We start from the raw sequence: 16,259 nt of genomic DNA on the forward strand, positions 1-16,259 counted from the left end.
AGAGAGTGTGAGTGAGAAAGGGGCAGAGAGAGAGGGAGGGAGAGAGAATCTTAAGCAGGCTCCATACTGCCAGTATGGAGCCCTATGCGGGACTTGAGCTCACAAACTGAGATCATAACCTGAGCCAAAGTTGGACGCTCAACCAACTGAGCCACCCAGGCTCCCCTATGGGACATTTCTTTCAAAGGAAGTGAGAAGCCATTGTCAGCTTCATTAACATCGCAATTAATAAATTTTTATTTTGTCTTTATTTTCTGTATGAAAGTAACATACACAAGGTATTGATTAAGCATGAAGTTAGGGGGTGTCTGGGTAGCTCAGTCGGTTAAGTGACTGAGTCTTGATTTTGGCTCGGGTCATGATTTTGCAGTTTGTGAGTTTGAGCCCCACATTGGGCTCCCCACGCTGACAGTGTGGAGCCTGTTTGGGATTCTCTCTCTGTCCCTTCCCCACTGTCCTCTCTTTCTCTCTCTCAATAAATAAGTAAACTTAAAAAAAAGTATGACGTCAGAACTCAAGATACCCATGTGTTATTTTTAGTTTGTTTGTATTAGTGACTTCAGTACTTAGCGAGAGAAAAGTTAGTAGTGCAAGCCAATATCCAGGTCTCTTTTCCTTCATGGGAATACAGGACTACAATTTCCAGCCTGTTTGGACCTACGCAGAGCCATGTGATGGTTCTGGTCAAGAAAATGTGATGTGTGACAGCGAAAAAGCCAACACGTCTCTTCCATTCTCTTCCCCTGACTTAGCGATCATGGAGGAGGCTGCATGCTGAAAAGACAGAACCACAAGGTTAAAGCAGCCTGAATTGTTCGTTTGTTTTGTGGCAAGTAATTATTTCATGTATCTGTCAGCAACTTAAGGCAGATATGAATGGACAGGAATACTTGGAGGATGATGTTGACCGAAACACATTTCAACATATCCAGAGTCTAGTTACAATACTCTGGTACCATACAATATCAATATAACTATTCCGTGATATTTCCATTTATTTTACTTTTAATAGAAATATAACTATTCTGTGATATTTCAATTTATTTTACTTTTAGTAATAAAAATGTTTTTTCTTATATATGAGTGAACCTATATTTTGCTTTAAAATTAATAGTGACAGTTGAATAAACAATGGTTATTTTTCTAATCAAGTGACCAACCTGCTGAATATTAAGGGCTCGACAAATGTTGCATCTTACTGTTTTCATCGAACAAGAGTTTCTATTTTGATTATTCCTGGTAAATGGTAATTTTATTTAAAAAATTTTTTTTAAATGTTTATTTATTTTGACAGAGAGAGAGAGAGAGACAGAGTGTGAGCAGGGGAGGGGCAGAGAGAGAGGGAGACAGAATCTGAAGCAGGCTCCAGGCTCTGAGCTGTGAGTACAGAGCCTGACGCGGGGCTCAGCCCATGAACCATGAGATCATGACCTGAGCTGAAGTCGGGCGCTCAACCGACTGAGCCACCCAGGTGCCCTAGAAATTTTATTTCTCCACTGGTCCATTTGCCAAGCAGTTTAGCAGACAGACAGTTAGATATGGTGGCTTCTGCCTTCAGGGGATTCTATCAGATGAATCCTGGTTTCCAGAACAATAGATGTTGGCAATCTTTTCTTTGAAGTCCATCCATCAGGACTTTTCTATCACAGTTGGCCAAGGGTCCTGCTTTGGTTGCCGGGTTTTCGTTCTGCTGAATATTATATTCCTGAACTCTCATGGATATTCTTTGCATCATTTAAAATATTTTTGTGGGGCGCCTGGGTGGCGCAGTCGGTTAAGCGTCCGACTTCAGCCAGGTCACGATCTCGCGGTCCGTGAGTTCGAGCCCCGCGTCGGGCTCTGGGCAGATGGCTCGGAGCCTGGAGCCTGTTTCCGATTCTGTGTCTCCCTCTCTCTCTGCCCCTCGCCCGTTCATGCTCTGTCTCTCTCTGTCCCAAAAATAAATAAACGTTGAAAAAAAATTAAAAAAAAAAATAAAATATTTTTGTAAGCAATGTTCTGAATAGGAGGTCTCATCAGGTTTTATTCCTTTTGCTGTGTGGTCTGTAGCACAGTCCAAAAAGCAGGTTTCTGTAAATTGATTGCAGGTTCTTTTAATGTAGACCTTATACTGTCTGTTCTAAGAATTCCCGTATACTTCTCTGTTCAAATTCTGGTGTTTGTGCAGCCATATTCTTTTTTTAAAAATAAATTTAAAACGTTTATTTGTGTATTTTGAGAGAGAGAGAGAGAGAGAGAGAGAGTGCAAGGAGGGGAGGGGCAAAAAGAGAGAGAGGGAGAGAGAATCCTAAGCAGGCTCCTCACTGTCACTGCACAGCCTGATGCAGGGCTGGAACCCACAAACTGTGAGATCATGACCTGAGCTGAAACCAAGAGTTGGTCGCTTAACCAATGAGCCACCCAAGGTTCCCCTGTGCAGCCATATTCTTTTGATACATTTCTTTGCCACTGTTTCTGATACATGAGTTTCCTTTCTGTTCTGGAAAAGCATCTGTTTATTCTTTGCTTGAATGTCTCCAGTGAGGCCTGATTTCTTACTTAAGCACAGGCTTTCCCATCCAATACCAGTATGAGGCTGGGATGCTGTACTGCCAGTCGGTTCTGGGGGTGGAAGTTTGGGGTCAGGGCAGCTGGATGGCAGGGAAACTAAATAAAACAGCCTGGATTGTTGAGTCCTCACATGGGAGCACCTACCCTCGAGAGTTGCCAGGATGTACAGTGGTCTTTGCTTGAGTGACAAATAACTTTTGTCTGTTTAAGCCAGGGAGTTTTGGATGAAGAATCATTTGGCCTAATCTGATTTATACAGGTGGCATTGATAATTGCTGTCATCAGAGATAAAAGAAGAAAGCCAATAATAGCAGTTGCTAACCCTTATTGGGATTCTCCAGGCTTTGTCCTACATGCAGGAATGAATTATCTTATTCAACCCCTATAATAAGCCACTTAAGAAATGAGGAGACAGAGATGGAGGAGAGATTTCATAACTCACCTAGGGTCACAGAATTCATAAGGTTTAGAGCTGGGATTCAAACGTCCATCGATCTGATTCCAAGGTTCATTTACTCCCTGCATATGCTCTATGGTCATTTGGCTTATTCACACATATGAAACTTTCTAAGTAAATGCAAAGGTAGAACTTGGTTCTAAGGTGTCAAGTGTTCTATTTTTTAAAGGAGCATGGCAGAGTTTGTCTTCTGGGAAATTTCTTTAGATTTATACAAACTTTATTTCCTCTGGGGCCAAAGGGGAAATTTCTGGTTCATGTGACCTGCTTTGTTTTTAAGGTAACCAAATATTGGGCACAGAGTAGAATTAGAGCAAAGTCCTTGTAGGATCTAGGAAGGATGATGTGATTAATATGTCTTGATTTAACATTGATGACAGCATAGAACAATTAGCAACTTAATAAGTTAAATTTCATTAATATGTCTTTGGGGAAGGAGTCTTTGTCAGATTAAGTAAGACTTGTGCTTTGATTACCTACAGAGTTTTGAACTAAGTCTGGCTTTCCACTATGAAGATCAAATCCCAAAGTCCTGGCTTGACTCATCCATCATTTTTTTTTTTTTTTTGACTCCTTAGGGAATCATGACTTTAATGAGAACAAATTCTATTACTTTAAACATTTATTCTTGATAATAAAAATCCAGCCAGGGCCCTAAGTAATGAACTGGAAAATAATTACATCCCATTAAAGGTATTACTTACTTTGGGGGCATTTTATTATACTTTATTGGGGGGTACAAATATAAGAAACACTGATTCTTCAGGGCTCCCCGAAAAATCTGGGAGTCTGTAGGCAGGGAAAATGCAAGATGATCTGAGACATTTTGCTGGGCAAAAAAGTAAGGGAAATACTCAAAGACTAATGGGTGTGTCAAAGGCATATTCAACTCAGCTTGAAGGGATGGACTCCAAGTGTCAAAATTGGGGGACTATTTGAACATTAAACAAGAATATTTGACTGTGACTAATAGTAGAAAGAGGAGACTTTTGGAGATCACTTACGGTGAACAATTTATTGTACAAGCAGTGAATGCAACTAAGGAATTGATCTAAGTTTGAATCCTGACTCTATTATCTTTTGCTGTTAGGGTCTTAAACATTTCCATGTCTCAGTTTCCAAATATGAAAAATGGGGATGATAATAATAATAATAATAGTAATCTATCTTAGAGGAGTGATAAGAGGATTAACTAAGAACAAAACATGTAAGTAAAATGTTTAAAGTAGTCCCCGGCAGGACACTTGGGTGGTTCAGTGAGTTAAGTATCCAACTCTTGATTTCGGCTCAAGTCATGATCTCACAGTTTATGGGTTCCAGCCCTGAGTTGGGCTCTGCGCTGACCATGCATGGCCCACTTGGGATTCTCTCTCTCTCTGCCCCTCCCCCACTCATCCTCACGCTCTGTCAAAATAAATAAATAAACATAAAATAAAATAAAATAAAATAGTCCCTGGCACATTTCATGTGCTAAATACAAGCTATTTATTATCATTACTTTTATTATTGTCTAAAATACCATACCAGCCTTGGGCTTTTTGTTGTTGTTTTTATGACAAATTGGTTTCCTTTTGTTTCCAGCTTTATTGAGCTATAATTGATATAGAACATTGTATAAGTTCAGGATGTACAACATATTGACTTGGTACACTTATAAACTGTGAAATGATTACAACAGTCTGCCATGTCACATAATGACCACTTCCTTTTTGTGGTGACGACATTTAAGTTCCATTCCCTTAGCAACTTTCAAGTATGTAATATAGTAGTGTTAACAATACTCACCATGCTGTACGTTAGGTCCTCAGAACTTATTCATCTTAAAACTGGAATTTTGTGCCTTTGACCAATGTCTCCCCATTTCCCCCAATCCTCTGGGCCCTGGCAGCTACTACCATTCTATTCTCTTTCCCTGTAGTGTCCTTAACTAGCTTTGGTATCAGGGTGATGCTGGCCTTATAAAATGTGTTTGGGAGTGTTCTGTCTTCTTCAGTTCTTTTGGAAGAGTGTGAGAAGGATTGGGGTTAGTTCTTTAAACGTTTGGTAGAACTCACCAGGGAAACCATCTGGTCCCGGGAGATTTCTGATTAGTGATTCAATCTCTGTACTTGTTATTCACCTGTCAGATTTCCTATGTCTTCATAATTCAGTCTTGGTAGGTTGTGAGTTTTTAGGAATTTATCCATTTCTTCTAGATTGTCCAATTTGTTGACATATAATTTTTTATAGTAGTCTTTTATGATCCTTTGTATATTTGTGATATCAGATGTAATGTCTCCTGTTTTCTTTGCTGAATTAATTTATTTGAGTCTTCTGTCTCTCTTTTTTTTTTTTCTTACCTCATCTATCTAAAGGTTTATCAATTTTGTTTGTCTTTTAAAAAAAACAGCTCTTCGTTTCATGAATCTTTTCTATTGTTTTTCTGGTCTCTATTTCATTATTTCTGTTCTGGTCTTTGTTATTTCCTTTCTTCTGCTAACCTTGCAGCCCTGGGCTTTCTTACTCTGGACTTAAAAAAATAAAAACAGGGGCGCCTGGGTGGCGCAGTCGGTTAAGCGTCTGACTTAAGCCATGTCACGATCTCGCGGTCCGTGAGTTCGAGCCCCGCATCAGGCTCTGGGCTGATGGCTCAGAGCCTGGAGCCTGTTTCCGATTCTGTGTCTCCCTCTCTCTCTGCTCCTCCCCCGTTCATGCTCTGCCTCTCTCTGTCCCAAAAATAAATAAACGTTGAAAAAAAAAATTAAAAAAAAAAAAAAAAAGAAAAAAAAATAAAAAAATAAAAACAACATGAGTGCACTTCTAATTGGACATTTATTATAGCCGAGTTGCTATCCAGCACAGTAACTCATCTCAGTGGTCCCTGTGATACCAGGAAGATGGTGAAATCAAAAGTCATCAGATAGAAAATCTGAAGGAATCTCACTGCTGTGTGAAGAGCAGCTCCATGATCCACTGTCCTGCAGGACTTCACACCCAAGAAAGGGACTGGGTGAGAGCTGCAGCGGAGGGGTCCCTATGCAGAGGTCACAGCTGGCCTTGCAGTGTTTTCTAATTGAGAATCAGGACTCCCAGTGAAGAGGTGATTGAAGGATGAGAGTAGAAACCCCAGAGGCCCAAGGGATCAAACAGCAATTGGGACAGGGGCACTTAAGAAGTTACCATGCAGTCAGAGAACCTCCAGTGTTGAGATGACTTGGGCCAATTTGCTTGGCTGTCGATTTCCCTGCATAAATCCCAGGAAGTTCCTCATCAAGAAGCCAGTGAGGAATCACATCCTTACCTGCCCTTCTCTCTTTCTGGAGCATTTTAAGACATTCATTTTTTTTTTCCCTTCCCCTCCCCCATGGTCAAGATCCACACATGAGTGATTAAGACATTCGTCTCCAATCTTACTCCATTTCATGTTCATTGAGATTGTATTTGAAGCAGTATTAATTCACCACAAAACTTCTTAGCCTTCTTTTAACTCATTTGGAAAATTTGCATATAGAAGCAGAGAAATAAAAATTTTGTCTCAAGGTCAATTTCATATTCCACTGTTAAAAAAACTATGTTTCTAGAAATCACGTTTAGTACCAAATGCAGCTTCAGTTTTCTTAATGTAAGATAATCACACAGGTAGGGTTTGTGATCCAGATTTTCACTAAGTGCGGAAGTTTCCTGAGGCAGAGCAAATGCCTAAATCAACAGAGAGCAATGCTAGTCCTTATTTTAAGCTTTCAACCAGTATAGTTGGTCATATGAAAGACTCTGCAGGCCAAAGAGGGTGTGTGTGCACTGGGTAAGTTCTTTAGTTTTTTTGAGACTCTGTTCCTTCATATGTCAAGGGTGCACATATGACTGTGAGCATATGGGCAGTACGTGTTCAGTTCCCCTTTTTGCTCTTTTTTATTCAGAACATTTTAGTAGAGTAGGTTTGGGTTCACAGCAAAATTGAGGGGAAGGTACAGAGATTTTCCATGTCTCCCCTGCCTCCACACGTACATAACTTCCCTCATTATCAACATCCCCCGCCCAGTTGGTACGTTTGAAACAATTGATGATCCTACGTTGACACATCATAATCACCTGAGGTCCATAGTTTACACCATGATTCACTCATGGTGTCATACATTCTATGGCAGTGGACCAACGTATGACGACAGTATCCATCATTATGGGATCACTTGGAGTATTTCCACTGCTCCAAAAATCCTCTGTGCTTCAACCATTCACAGCCCCTGCCTTGCCCCTCAGCTACCACTGATTTTTCTTTTTTTTATTGCTCCATAGTTTTGATTTTTCTAGAATGTCATATAGTTGGAATCATACAGATGTAACCTTTTTGGATTGGCTTCTTTCATTTAGTAATATGCATTTAAAAAAATTTTTTAATGTTTATTTATTTTTGAGAGAGAGAGAGAGAGAGAGAGAGAGAGACAGAGCATGAGCAGGGAAGGGGCAGAGAGAGAGGGAGACACAGAATCTGAAGGAGGTTCCAGGCTCCAAGCTGTCAGCACAGAGCCCCATGTGGGGCTCGAACTCACAAACTGCGAGATCATGACCTGAGCTGACGTCAGACTCTTAACCAACTAAGCCACCCAAGCGCCCCCTTTTATTTTATTATTTTTTTAATGTTTATTTTTGAGAGAGCGAGAGACAGTCATTTAGTAATATGCATTAAAGGTTCCTCCACAACTTTTCATGTTCCTCCACATCTTTCTTTTTAGCGCTGAATAGTATTCTGTTTTCTGCATTTACCACATTATCCTACTGAAGACATTGTGGTTGCTTCATCTTTACAGATGCTTGTTTGTCATCTGTACATCTTCTCTGATGATCTGATAAAGTCCTTGGTCCATTTTTAAGTTGGATTTTGTTTCTTATTGTTGAGTTTTAAGAGTTGTTTGTATTATTTTAGGTAACAGTCCTTTATCAGATGTGTCTTTTGCAAATATCTGCTCCCAGTCTGTGGCTTGACTTCTCATTTTCTTGACAGTATCTTTCACAGAGCAGAAGCGTTAATATTTTAATGAAGCCCAGTCGATCAATCTTCTCTTTCATGGATCCTGCCTTTTGTGTTGTATCTAAAAATGTTGTTACCATATCCGAAGTCATCTAGGTTTTCTCATATGTTATCTCCTAGGAGTTTTATAGTTTTGTGTTTAACATTTAGGTCTGTGATCCATTTTGCATTGAATTTTGTGAAGGATGTAAGGTTTTTGTCTAAATTTTTTTCTTTTTTTGCACGTCCAGTTGTTCCAGCACATTTGTTGAAAAGGCTCTTTGGTCTGTTATATTATCTTTGCTCCTTGGTCAGAGATCAGTTGACTGTATTTATGTGGGTCTGTTTCTGGCTCTGGTTCCTTTTTTTTTTTTTTAATCCTATAAATTCCTCTCCTCTTTTCTGTAGATTGCCCAGTGGAAAGGGTTGGCTTTATTTATGCTACTGATTATGCTGTTTGGCTCCTATGTCAGTGGTTCAACATATATCATTTATGTCACGAAGGATCATCATTTGGGACTTATCAAATTTCCACTGGAATTCAGGATTCTTGATAGAATGGCATGATTGCGCTTTCTAAGAAACCAACATTCTAACAGGAAAAAATATATCCTTGAGAGCATCTTGCTTCACCCCCCGCCCCCCCCCCCCCCGAATTATATGTGGCAGATAAGGATTTTTCAGGAATGCTTAAAGAGAGGGACAGACTCTGTTTCTTCTCTGCCTCTCCTACTTTCTGTATTTTGTCTCCATTTGTTTCAATCCCTGTCTTGCATTTATAGTAATATTCCCCTTATGAAACATTTGTAAGTGTGGATTTATTTCCATAAACTTGTCCTGAAACCATAAGACTTTCAATTCACATTGTGTATAAGCTGCAGTAAGCATTCATATGAATTTCCAGTCACTCTCAATGGAGATAATTTTTAAAAAGACGTACCTGGGAATTGGGAAAGGAAAAAGGAGGGAAGCAGGGGCAAAGCAGGAGCGGGACTTTTTACTGTGCAGCCCCAGGGAAGAGCCGGGAAGTTGAGCCAAGGTAAACCTGAGCCAGAGGGCACTGCTCCCGCGTGTGAGTGGGAGGAGGTGCCAGGGGATATGACAGAAAGTGCCAGAGCAGGACTTGGGCTACTGCCACCTCTGGTATGTTTCCAGCCTGGAAGTATCATGGGGGCATTAAGGCTGAACAACCCGCAGCATGAATGGGAAATCTGAGAAATATCAATTCAGTTGTAGCGTTAGCCAAATATTTTATAGAAAGCTTACTCAAAAGAGTTTTCATCTTTTTCATCTCCAGGTTGAGATAACTATGGGACTACTGGTGTCCTGCTTAGCACTCGTCTCTTTTTCATCCTTTACTAAACAGAATGCTCTCTTTGGTCAGAGTGGCAAGGCACCAGCTGAAAACTGCGTTACCCAGCCTCCTTTGCAGTTAGAGGTGGGCATGTGACTAATTCTGGCCAATGGATATAGGTAGAAGCTGCTGAATGGGGGCTTCATGGAAAGGACCTTCAAAAGGGGGTAACTCAGCCTGTAACCTCCTTTTGCCTTTCTCTCTTACTATCTGAGATAGAGTTGTGATGGCTGGAGCTGTTGTGGCCATTTTGTAAGTGTGATGAGGGCTTGAGGTTAGAAGACACGTGCTAATGGGGGTGGAGAGAAAAGATAGGAGGTCAGGACACTGATGACATCATGAGCTATCATGAGCATATCAGCTACGGAATGCTTTTCTTTTTCCTTTTCCTTTTTTTTTTTTTTTTAAATGTATATGAGAACAGTTTTGGGGGCTCTGTCACAGATGAATATAATTTTTAATGAAAAGAGATTCTCCATCCTTTTGGCCATCTTGATCCATAGGAAGAAGAAACGCTCAACTCTGAATAAAAAATTCATGAAGACATTTAACCTTGAATACAGGACCAGATGCTGAAAAAGTTCATTTTTTTCTTTCATATTAGAACTCTGTTTCTCTTTCAGATTATATTAAAAAAAAACACTTGTTATAAGAAGAAAGTCAAATAAAATTAAAATGTACAAAATGAAAAGTGAGAGCAGCTTATACTTCCACCCTCCATAGTAACCACTGTTAACTGAATTTTCTGTTTTTCAAAAAATGTCCTTATTTGTATATATACATATAAAAATATAAAATAATTTAAATTTATTTTTTATTTTAGAGAGACAGAGTGAGAATGTGCAAGTGGGGGAAAGTGGCAGAGGGAAAGAGATAGAAAGAGAGAGAGAGAGGATACCAGGCAGGGTCCATGCTCAGTGCAGAGCCCAACGTGGGATCATGACCCAAGCCAAAATCAAGAGTCGGATGCTCAACTGACTGAGCCACCCAGGTGCCCCCCAAATATAACATAATTTAAAATATCATTCTTGAGAGGCATGTTTTCTATAAGGAAAATTAGTTGATAAGCATCTTGGAAGAGATCCTGCTATCTCATAAAGATTGTGTCAATAAATAAATAAAATTAACTGTACTATAACTATTCTTACTATTTTAAGACATGTAAAATGTCATTGATAATCTCATTTCCATGAGTGATTATTTCAAACCCAATTTCCTTGGTCAGCTGCCCTGACCTGTTCATCCACAGGGAAAATAGAGGTCACCAGGTGGAAACTCTTTCAAGTTCCTGCCCTCCCTCCTACCTGTGTCCACACCCCATTGTCCCTCCTTCCCTTTGGTCTGAACATATGTGTGTCTGTCACTGTGCACCGATGCCCTCCCTCCCATCTCCTGTAGGACTTGCACCACTCATGATTCTCTCTCCCTGGGTCTTCACTCTCTCCTCTCTTGAGAGGAGAGTGTTATTATTCCCCTCAATGTATAGGAATGTTCAATTCTCCATTGTCTAAAGATATGAACAAAAACCTTTTTCCTTGACTTTATGTCTACTACTAGCTACTGCTCTTTGTCCTTCTCAGCACAGCGCCACACTTAAAAGTGTGGTCCACATTTGCAGTCTCCTCTTCCTCCTCTGGCTTTGGTCTCCACCATTCAAATGATTTCCTAAGGGATCCATTTAGCAGAGATTATCTTGCTTTTTTTCACCAACATCTGGTTCTGGTGGCCACTCCCTCCTTGTATCATTCTCCCTTTGTATTCACAACACCGTATACTTTTTCTTCTTATTATTCACCCATATCTTTAGGTCATTCTCAGGTTCTGTGTGTGTGTGTGTGTGTGTGTGTGTGTGTGTGTTTTATCCTTATTTTTTTTCAGCCCCAGAATTTCTATATCGGAATGTCTCCTTGACCCAGAAAAAGGAGGATGGTGGCTGGTGGGTAGGTAGATAGGTGGAAGCTGGGTTTGCATAGCACTTTACATGTGCTTGACAAAACATTAATCGCTGTATCAAAGACTGCGGTTATGTCTAAGTGAGAGTAAAGGGGCCAAAGGGTCTCTCACCCTTAGTAAGTGCCATTATTGGACACCTACCCTATTTCCATAGTTTATCAACTATAAGCTGATGAGTGAAGTATATTGAGATAATAAAAATCAGCCCAGAACTAGGAAAGTAAATATACGCCTAGGTTTGAGTGAGTAAATATGAGTCCTGCTAATAATCAGACTGTACTAATAGACATATAGAGAGAGCTAACTGCAAAGCCAAAAGAAAACATTATTTCTCAAGGTCACATTGCAGGTGTAAAATGTTCTAACAGTCCTTTCTTTTGAGTGATGACTACTTTCTTGCCAGTGACACTCAAGATCCATTTTTGGGCCCTCTGCCTTCTGAACAAAGACAACTACTACTGACCTCACTTGACCACAGCTTCTAATTCCAGAGCCGATCCCCATTTCTCCTAGTCCTGCCTCAAAACTCATTACGAGTAAGTCCTAGCCCAGCAGAAAGCCCCTTCCTGTTCCCTCTTAGAGGCCCCAAGATTTCTCATGGAATACATTCCATGTTGCGGCAAACTAGATAAACCTGACTTTGTCAGATTACATTTGTGTTCCTGGTGATTTTTAATGGATGGGCTTTATTGTCCAGCTCCCATGCATTTCTCACTCCTGATTCATATTCCAGCTATTTACTGAACATCTCCCCTTGCATGTTTACCAGTGACTTGAATAAAACATGTCCGAAGCTTAACTCATTTTGTTTTGTTTTGTTTTGCTCCGTCTTTCTCTTATCTAGACTGATGAGTCCAGTAACTAGTTTTTTAAACCAAAATTTGCAGATAATTCTAGTAATAACAACTAGTAATGATTCTTTTTTTTTTTTTTAATTTTTTTTTCAACGTTTATTTATTTTTGGGACAGAGACAGACAGAGCACGAACGGGGGAGGGGCAGAGAGAGAGGGAGACACAGAAACAGGCTCCAGGCTCTGAGCCATTAGCCCAAAGCCCGACGGGGGGCTCGAACTCACGGACCGCGAGATCGTGACCTGGCTGAAGTCGGACGCTTAACCGACTGCGCCACCCAGGCGCCCCGCAACTAGTAATGATTCTAATAATAATTTTCTCATTTTCGTCTCATTACTCACTAAGTTCTGTTAGTTATATCCTTTAGATATGCCTCAAACATGTCCTTCCTCTTCATCCTCATCATCATAAGATTAAGTCTTCATCATTTCACACCTAAGGCCTTCCCCCCACCATTTCCAGTATTTTCTTCTCCCAAAACCAGGTCCCATAACTACTATTTACGTAGTTTTGTTAAATACATAAAATAGTCATTAAGCTCTTTAGCCATGTGGGTTAAAATACTCCACTTTATGTTGAAGGCTAGTGTTTTCTTGACATCAGTCACACAAGTAAGAAATGTTGGTCTCGAATTAGAAACAAAGAGGGACTGTTTTAATAGGCAGCATCATGGAAACCTGACTTACCAGCTTTTGTCCACAAGGATGTTCAGAGCTGACTAGGAGTGGTGGGTTGCAATTCTTTTAAAAAAGCCAAAATGGGAGTTGGAGTTAGTTATGACAATTCTTGGGTCACCGATGCAGGTATTTCAGATGGTGTGTGGGGGGCAATTGTACCTATGGGACTCAGGTGTAAGCCCCCTAGGGAAGCACCTATAAGTGACAAGCCTGAATGGCCATGATTCTATTCCTTTTATTTTTGTGTTGAATTCCTTTTTATTCTACCTTAGAATAAAATGGATTCTCTTTAAAGGCTCTCATCTAAACTTCTTTGCTTAAGATACAAGGAAAAGAATTTGTTTCTATTTCTGAGCCAGGCTGTAAAGGAGATGTCAGTACCTCGGGAGAAGGGAGAAAGTGATACCAGGAACCATTTGGTTAGCCTTAGGAGATTTACTTCCAGAGCTAAATCTTGGAGAGTTTGGGTTTTGTTAAGTTAAAAGATTTGGGATTCTGGGGCGCCGGGGTGACTCAGTCGGTTGAGCGTCCGACTTCAGCTCAGGTCATGATCTCGTGGTCCGTGGGTTCGAGCTCTGTGCTGACAGCTCAGAGCCTGGACCCTGCTTCGGATTCTGTGTCTCCCTCTCTCTGTCCCTCTCCCATTCATGCTCTGTCTCTCCCTCTCTGTCAAAAACAAAACAAAACAAAACAAAACAAAACAAAACAAAACAAAACAAAACCAAACCAAAAAAACCCAAAAAACTTTATAAAAAAAAAGATTTGGGATTCTTTGATTAGTCTTTCAGTAAACCCCTTCACTTTTCATCAGGATAAAGCAAGTTTTTAGCTTAGCTTATAAGGACTTTAATATCCTACTCCCATCCTAGTTTTGTTGTTCTATTTTTCTACACACACACCCACGCCCACACCCACACACCCACACACCCACACACACACTTCAGCCATCTAAAAAATATTGAGGATTCATAAGAGCATGCTTCCTTCTTAGTCTCTTGGTCCAATTTTTTTTTTTTGTTTTTGTTTCACTGTTGCCACTTTTATTGTGTCTCACAAACTTTCCTGCATGTTGTGGGAAACCTATCCACTGGTAGTTCAAGAAAATTACACTTTATAACTTCTATTCTCAGAAAGAGACTGACTTTCTTACATTCAGTTAGAGGAGTCAGAAGCAACATCTTTGGTTGGCTTGGGTTGGGTCAAGACCAATAGACTCTGCCAAAGAAGTGTGAGATCAAATGGAGCATCACAGAGCCCACTTGAACCACATGATAGAGTAGGGAGAGGAGCATTATTTAGATGATGGCAGGAGGTTACTGTTTCTAGAAGGGCAGGATTCTGTATGGGAAATAATTTGGGTTCTGTATTTCTTCTTTTCTGTGAAGTGAGGCTATTCTACTTGACTTGTACTCCCTCTCCTCCAAACCTAGCATAGGGCCTGGTATGTGGTATGTCTACCATATGCTTTTGTCAATAAGCATTCTCTTTCAGAAAGGGAGGAGGGCCCTGAGGAGGACCAGCAAAGGGTAGAGAAGTGTAGGAAAATTGTCCAGTGACTATTCTGACACAGGAGTAGCCATTGCCTGTTTGAGAGACCAACGAGAAGATAAGACTCATTTACAGGTAATTCCTTCCTAAGTTTCTTTTTGTGGCCAACTCTCTATATATGTGTGAGAAACCATAATTATGTAGAGGGCTCTTTGCAGGGTAAATGATCTCTTTAGCTTCCATTTTCAGTTTTCATTTATTTTCATGTTGTCTGATGGTTGATTATTGGTGTACTTTGTGTTCCTTAGAAGCTCTATATTTCTACTTTCCATCCCCTTCTTCAGAACACATTCTTAATTCTTTCTTAGCATTTTTCTTAGCGATGGTTCAGTAAAAGCAATGCAAAAATACCTTGGAGATGTTGCAGGTTCAGCTTCAGGCCACCACAATAAAGCAAATACTGCAATGAAGCAAAATCCACACTACAGCGAGTCAAATGAATTTTTCGGTTTCCCAGCGCGTATGAAAGTTATGTTTACCCTCTGCTATAGTTTCTTAAGTGTGCAACAGCATTACATCTAAAAAATGTACCCACCTGAGGGTGCCTGGGTGGCTTAGTTGGTTAAGCGTCCAACTTCAACTCAGGTCATGATCTCACCATCTGTGAGTTCGAGCCCTGCATCGGGCTCTGTGCTGTCAGTTCAGAGCCTGGAGCCTTCTTTGGATTCTGTGTCTCCCTCTCTCTCTGCCCCTCCCCCACTCATGCTCTGTATCTCAAAATATGAATAAAAGTTAAACAAAAATAAAAAAATGTACCCACCTGAATTAAAAATATTTTATTGTTAAAAAATGCTAACCATCATCTGAGCTCCCAGTGAGCCATGATCACTGATCGCAGATCACCATAACAAGCATAATAATGAAAAAATTTGAAATATTGCAGGAATTACCAAAACGTGATACAGAGACAGGAAGTAAGCAACTGCTATTGGAAAATGGCAGCCACAGACTTTCTCGATGCAGGATTGGCACAAAGCTTCAATTTGTGAAAAACACACTATCCGCAAAGCACAATAAAATGAGGTGTGTTGTACAATAGCAAGGTACCATCCGTATTTCTATGGTATGCTTTGATTTCAAAAACATCCCGTGTAGTTAACACTAAGTTTTTAGAGTGTACCGTATAAGTGTGTTTCTATCTCGCAAGATCTGGGAGATTAATTTCAAGTTGGATAGATTTTTGCAGTTTTGCATTAATGAGTTCAATTCCTTTTTAAACTGGTGAACTTTTTATGTTTCTTGGTTTCTGTGGGTTCATGCTGAGTTAAAAGAAATTTCATGCCACCACTCATTCAACCATTTTACTTTCCCATTTTTATTTAATGTAGCAGAAAAAGCACAGAATTTTTCAATCATGAAAACCTGAAACATCAAAGGATATTTGATATTCATGGTTTGAATTTCATGATTTTAAGGGAAACTGTTCCCTAATGGAAATGGTCCAGAATAGCTCCTTGAAAATGTAACAATGGAATTCCTTCTGCGTGTATTCAAGTAGTTGTTACATTTTGTTTGTGAATTTATCTTCAACATTTAAATGTAGTATTTAAGGGATGGTTTAGGGGTACCGTCGTCTACCCATGTTCATCTTTGCTGAAAAAAAAGCTGAGGACTTCTTGGTTGGAATGACCAAATATATAATGCAAGCAATTCCCTCGAGGAAATGGCTCCCAGGGGCCATCTCTTGAGATGAATAAAAGCAAAAATTGTTGGAGAAGGTGTTCCCCATCATAAATGCTTTTAAATAGGAAAACAAACAGAGAAGAGCATGACTCTGCCCTTTGTGCTGGATGGCCATCAACTTAGAGTCAGGTCCAAATGACCTTGTATGATTTCTTTTTTTTTTTTTAGGACAACAAGCTGGGCTTCCCAGAATCCTCTTT

At 40.1% G+C, this 16,259-nt stretch overlaps 1 pseudogene; it reads right to left on the minus strand.

Annotated features, from left to right (window-relative positions):
* Positions 1-684: 684 nt before the first annotated feature.
* On the minus strand, positions 685-2,171 carry LOC121036639 (mitochondrial import inner membrane translocase subunit Tim9-like; annotated as a pseudogene).
* Positions 2,172-16,259: the final 14,088 nt, after the last annotated feature.

The sequence above is a fragment of the Herpailurus yagouaroundi genome, unplaced genomic scaffold, assembly GCF_014898765.1.
Source record: "Herpailurus yagouaroundi ecotype Mexico unplaced genomic scaffold, PumYag 163, whole genome shotgun sequence".
Classification (NCBI taxonomy): domain Eukaryota; kingdom Metazoa; phylum Chordata; class Mammalia; order Carnivora; family Felidae; genus Herpailurus; species Herpailurus yagouaroundi.